Genomic DNA, 6,823 nt, shown 5'->3' with positions numbered 1-6,823 from the left:
GTCCTTTGTGGGCAAACCTTCTCATCAAAGTCTGTCATTCTCTGTATTTATAGTGCTTTCAAGACAACTGGGAACTCGAGAAAAAAACAAGTTTGAATCATGACATCAGTGATCTTCATGTCAGAGCTCTAGAACGAGGCCTGAGTTCCCAACTTGGAATTCCGAGTTGGATGACCATTCAAAACGTCTTTTCCCAGTCTGAGAGAGTTTTTTTTTTTTTTTTTTTCCCTGAGTTCCCGGTTGTCTTGAACTCACTGAAGTCCTGAGATTTCCCAGTTCTGAGTTTCCAGTTGTTTTGAACATGGCAGAAGTCATATCCTTTTAAGCTTGAAAACGTGACCCTTAAACTCAGACTTAGACCACACGCCCACTCCACTGAATAGCTGGCTAGTGATTGCTTTGCAACACTTGTAGTTAGCCACTGATTCCTTCCAAACCACTCATTGTTGAATTTGTGATTTCCATCTTGTTGTGTAATGTTTATGTCCAATGGCCGATGAGCACCGATACATTTTATAATTTCTCTTCATATGACAAGGATTGAAAAGGATTTGCCAGTAGATTGTTGACGTGATTCATGATGACTGCTTGTCTAGTTTGCTAGCTAAGATTTTGAAAGTATGATGTTGACATGATCAGTCCAGTCAAAGCTACTGTAGATATAACGTGATTTGATATCATTTTATCTGTGGCCAATGACCTTGAGCCTTTTTGGATGGGCACTTCCAAGGGGCTTGAATTTTTTAGCTCTCCTTGTAGATTTTGCGGTGACATAGTGTCCCCATGAGTGACAGAACACAGACAATCACAGTTTAACTAGAGAAGATTACCTACATTCCATATTTTCCGCTGGCTGCCCAACCACCACAGAATGCACTGAGCTTGGTTGAAACACCTGCATTTTAGAGAGAAAAAGAGACCATGTTTGTATGCAGCTTTTTTTCTATAATTATTTCATTTTTTAAGCTTAACAGGTGGGCCTCAAAACAGCTGGGGCTTTTCCCTGAATAACAGGTTGCCTCTGCTGGTGACAATAAAACAGTCATTGAAATTGTTGAGGGGTTAGGTCTTTATGGTTTTGTTCAACAAAATGTCCATTAGAGTGTAGTGTTGAGAATGTTGAGCTGATAGGCCTGATAAGTACAGTAGATGAAGTTAGTTTTATTTATAGGCTATACAATTAAAGATAGGCTACATCATAATTATAATCAAGTATGATGATGATGACAATAACAATAATAGTAAATTATAATTCTTAATGTTCCATAATAGTAAATAAAGAATGTTTTAATACATTTCCTTTTGTATGAATAATTGAAATGTATCATTAAAATATTGAAATTACTCATACAATTTATCCTTCTTTACAATAAGAATTAAGTGTCCCACTTTGCCAATATCGACTTAAAAAATGCGGTTTAGCGTTTAATATTTATTTATTTTTTATTTTGTATAGTATAGTAGAGTTCTTAAGCTATTTCAAATTGTATCATATTGGGGGTTAAGACAATGGGATGATTCTGTAAGGTGTTCCAGAAAGCACATTTTCAGTGTCCCTCTTTACCAATATACCCGACAGTATACAGTACATTCGGAAAGTATTCGGACCCTTTGACTTTTTCCTCATTTTGTTACGTTACAGCCTTGTTCTAAAATGCATTCAAAAATATATATTTCCTCATCAATCTACACACAATACCCCATCATGACAAAGTGAAAACAGGTTTTTAAAGATTTTTGGACTTTTATTACAAATAAAATCCAGAAATACCTTATTTACATAATCATTCTTAAATGATGGAGTTTGGAACCACCAAATCTCTTCCTAGAGCCAGCTAAACTGAGCAATCGGGGTAGAAGGGCAAGGGAGAATGTCAGGGAGGTGACCAAGAACCCGATGACAGAGCTCCAGGGTTCCTCTGTGGAGATGGGAGAACCTTCCAGAAGGACAACCATCTCTGCAGCACTCCACCATTCAAGCCTTTATGGTAGAGTGGCCAGACGCAAGCCACTCCTCGGTAAAAGACATAGGACAGCCCGCTTGGAGTATGCCAAAAGGTACCTAAAGGACTCTGACCATAAGAAACAAGATTCTCTGGTCTGATGAAACCAAGATTGAATTCTTTGGCCTGAATGCCAAGATTGGGAGACTAGTCAGGATCGAGGGAAAGATGAACAGAGCAAAGTAAAGAGAGATCCTTGATGAAAACCTGCTCCAGAGCATTCAGGACCTCAGATTAGGGCAAAGGTTCACCGTCCAACAGGACAACGACCCTAACCACACAGCCAAGACAATGTAGGAGTCTTTGAATGTCCTTGAGTGGCCCAGCCAGAGCCCGGACTTGAACATCTATGGAGAGACCTGAAAATAGCTGTGCAGCAACGCTCCCCATCCAACCTGACAGAGAAGAATGTGAGAAACTCCCCAAATACAGCTGTGCCAAGCTTGTAGCGTCATACCCGAGAAGACTCAAGGCTGTAATCGCTGCCAAAGGTTCTTCAACAAAGTACTGAGTAAAGGGTCTGAATACTTATGTAAATGGATTATTTCGGTATTATTATTATTTTTGTGCTAATATTTGTAAAAACCTGTTTTTATTTTTGTCATTATGGGGTATTGTGTGTAGATTCATTTAGAGAAAAAAACGATTGAATCCATTTTAGAATAAGGCTGTAACGTAACAAAATGTGGAAAAAGTCAAGGGGTCTGAATACTTTCCAAAGGCACTGTATGTGAAGGCTACTCCAGCACTAAGGGATGATGCCTTCGCTTGCCAAGCAAGTTACCTCATGTAGAGCAGGTATTACATTCTTCACATTTTCAAACAGTCCATTTATCTGGCCTGAGTTGCATCGTTTCACTGCCCAAAATAAAATGAAACCATCTAGTGTTCAGCGAAATAACAACACAATGTCAAATACAGGTATCCTAGTCAAATAATTAACATCCAATCACATTAACCGTTACTCTCTTGCGGGAATTCCACTAATATGTAGCCAAACGTAGCTGCTGCTGATGTTGGTATCTGTACTGATGGCGCAAAAGCCATGACAGGGAGACATGGTGCGAGTGCATTTGCTAAAAGTCGTATTCGGAGAATACGACTGCCGCAGGCCTGATGAAAACAGCTACCTGTCAGAAGATGCTTAGACTCGGTCACCTTGTTATGACCCTATACTTGAGAAGAAAGGTCATGTTTCAGTCAAACCCACTTCTGAGCCTTTAATTGCTGACACTTTGCCGAACCTGGGGAGAGCGATCATATACTGTACTCTGTACCAACTTCTGCCTACAATTGTATTACTAAAGGAGAATTGTAATACTTTCCTTTCCATTACTAATATATGTTTGATAATTATGTAGACCTGATCATCTGTTGAAGAAATTGACCAAGAGCTTCATCAATAATTGCATCGACGATGTCGTCTCCACTGTGACCATACGTACATATCCCAACCAGAAGCCATGGATTACAGGCAACATCCGCATCAAGCTAAAGGCTAGAGCTGCCGCTTTCAAGGAGCGGGACACTAATCCGGACGCTTATAAAAAAATCACGTTATGACCTCAGACAAACCATCAAACAAGCAAAGCGTTAATACAGGATTAAAATTGAATCCTACTACACCGGCTCTGACGCTCGTCGGATGTGGCAGGGCTTGAAAACTATTACGGACTACAAAAGGAAACCCAGACGCGAGCTGCCCAGTGATGCGAGCCTACCAGATGAGCTAAATGCCTTTTATGCTCGCTTTGAGGCAAGCAACACTAAAACATGCATGAGAGCACCAGCTGTTCTGGATGACTGTGTGATAACACTCTCGGTAGCCGATGTGAGCAAGACCTTTAAACAGGTAAACATTCACGGGGCCAGATGGATTACCAGGATGTTTAATCAAAGCATGCGTGGACACACTGGCAAGTATCTTCACTGACATTTTCAACCTCTCCCTGACTGAGTCTGTAATACCTACATGTTTCAAGCAGACCACCATAGTCCCTGTGCCCAAGGATGCGAAGGTAACCTGCCTAAATGATTACCGCCCCGTGGCACTCACGCCAGTAGCCATGAAGTGTTTTGAAAGGCTGGTCATGGCTCACATCAACAGCATCCTCCCGGATACCCTAGAAACACGTCAATTTGCATACCGCCTCAACAGATCCACAGATGACGCAATCGCACTCCACACTGCCCTTTCCCACCTGGAAAAAAGGAACACCTATTGTGAGAATGCTGTTCATTGACTACAGCTCAGCGTTCAACACCATAGTTCCCACGAAGCTCATCACTAAGCTAAGGACCCTGGGACTAAACACCTCCCTCTGCAACTGGATCCTGGACTACCTGACGGGCCGACCCCAGGTGGTAAGAGTAGGCAACAACACGTCTGCCACGCTGATCCTTAAAACTGGGGCCCCTCAGGGGTGTGTACATATTCCCTTTCTGTACTCCCTGTTCACCCATGACCGCGTGGACAAACACGACTCCAATACCATCATTAAGTTTGCCGATGACACAACAGTGGTATGCCTGATCACCGACAACGATGAGACAGCCTATAGGGAGGTCAGAGAACTGGCAGTGTGGTACCAGGACAACAACCTCTCCCTCAATGTGAGCAAGACAAAGGAGCTGATCGTGGACTACAGGAAAAGGCGGGCCGAACAGGCCCCCATTAAAAGCAACGGGGATGTAGTGGAGCGGGTCGAGAGTTTCGAGTTCCTTGGTGCCCACATTACCAACCAACTATCATGGTCCAAACACACCAAGACAGTCGTGAAGAGGGCACGACAAAACCTTTTCCCCCTCAGAAGACTGAAAAGATTTGGCGTGAGTCCCCAGATTCTGAAAGAGTTCTACAGCTGCACCATTGAGAGCATCCTAACTGGTTGCATCACCGCCTGGTATGGCAACTGCTCGACATCTGATCGGAAGGTGCTACAGAGGGTAGTGCGTACGGCCCAGTACATCACTGGGGCCAAGCTTCCTGCCATCCAGGACCTATATAATAGGTGGCGTCAGAGGAAAGCCCATAAAATTTTCAGAGACTCCAGTCAGCCAAGTCATAGACTGTTTTCTCTGCTACCGCATGGCAAGCGGTACCGAAGTGCCAAGTCTAGGACCAAAAGGCTCCTCAACAGCTTTGCTTGGCCATTCCCAGAGCGCCTCCCCAGGGTGCTGTTAGACACATCGCTGACACATCGGCGCCTTTTGGACATCTTTTTTGGGTGCAGTCCGGACTGGCCTTGATTTCCACATCCACCCATTGACATTGGTTTTTGGTCCGGTCAGGACTTTCATTCAGAATTGAAAATGAACATAATTTCAACATCCGGAAAATGCTTATTTTTCAACGTACAGAAAAGATGCCTTTTAGATGTCTTGTCAACTTCACTTTGCAGAACAGCAAGGACTGGCCCTGGAGGAGAGTTCAGGCTACCCAAAGTGTCAGAGAAGACTCATTCATACCTCCCAGTCCAATAATCAGATTCTTTGTCAATCAATCATTCAGCAAAAGCTTGGTAGATGACTTCTACAACTCCAAGTGCACCATTAAACCATTGTTGTGTTCAAAGGATACTGGAGTTTGAATCTCAGAATGAGGGAAGTGGTGACAAACATGTCTTGAAGTGGAACTTTGGGACTGTGCTGGAGATTTTAAGTAAGGACCAATAGGCCATTTCAAACACTTTTCAAACCCTTTTCACATCTGAACTGTACCAGTGGAGGCTGCTGAGGGGAGGACGGTTCATAATAATGGCTGGAATGGAGTAAATGGAGTGGTATCAAACATGTATTTGATACCATTCCACTCGTCCCGTTCCAGCCATTACCACGAGCCCGTCCTCCCCAATTAAGGTGCCACCAACCTCCTGTGAACTGTACAGTGTACACCTAACGTAGAAACTCACTCACAGCTTTTGGGAATTAGTCAATTAACAGGTTCACTCTTTCACTTCAGTGTTAATTATTAATCTGTCCATCAGAATTCACTGCAAAATTGAATACTGCATTGCAGTTACATTATGTCCATCTAATCAAAGCTACTACTTTACTAACTAGCCTCTTCTGATGCATGTTTAAGTCATGCTGGCCAGCGTCTATGAAAGACTCCAACAGTGAAGTGATAGTGTTCAACCACACCACCTGACAGAACTAGAGACATGGCACCACATGCTCATCTCTTCACAGGGGCTGGCACACCACAAACCTGGCAGTGGAGCAGATAACCTAAGACCCAACCAGTGGAGGCTGGTGGGGGAGCTATAGGAGGATGAGCTCATTGTAATGGCTGGAATGGAATAAATGGAACAGTATCAAAAACATATGGAAATCTCGTTTGACTACGTTCCATTAATTCCTTTGCAGCCATTACAATGAGCCCGTCCTCCTATAGCCCCCCCCCCCCCCCCCCAGATTCCACTGGACACAACCTAGGTAGGCCTAAAAATCAACAAGCTCATCCTTGTGTGTTACATCATGTATCATTTGCAAATACATTAGTTTTTTCCCATTGACATTTGAACATTTCCAACGCTCCTGATGCTAAAGGGAACCTTTTGTGAGTACATGCCATATCATGCGTCACTTCTTTAAAGACAGGGCATACGCCTCTGCTGTTCGGTTCATACCAGAGGCCACAATTGTCATTTGATTTCTTTGACATGTTTTTGCATGCGTGTGCAGCCTCACATTTGAGCAGGTTACTGCTGATGCACTAACGTGGAGGAGGATCCTGAGGATGTGCGCCAGGGGTTCCGCAGGTACTTGGTCAACATCGTGCAAACACTGTCAGAGGACCGGGAGGAGATGTCTATCAT

The sequence above is a fragment of the Salmo salar genome, chromosome 10 (genome assembly GCF_965601325.2).
Source record: "Salmo salar chromosome 10, fSalSal1, whole genome shotgun sequence".
In the NCBI taxonomy this organism is placed as follows: Eukaryota; Metazoa; Chordata; class Actinopteri; order Salmoniformes; family Salmonidae; genus Salmo; species Salmo salar.
Note: the sequence above shows the minus strand (reverse complement) of the source record.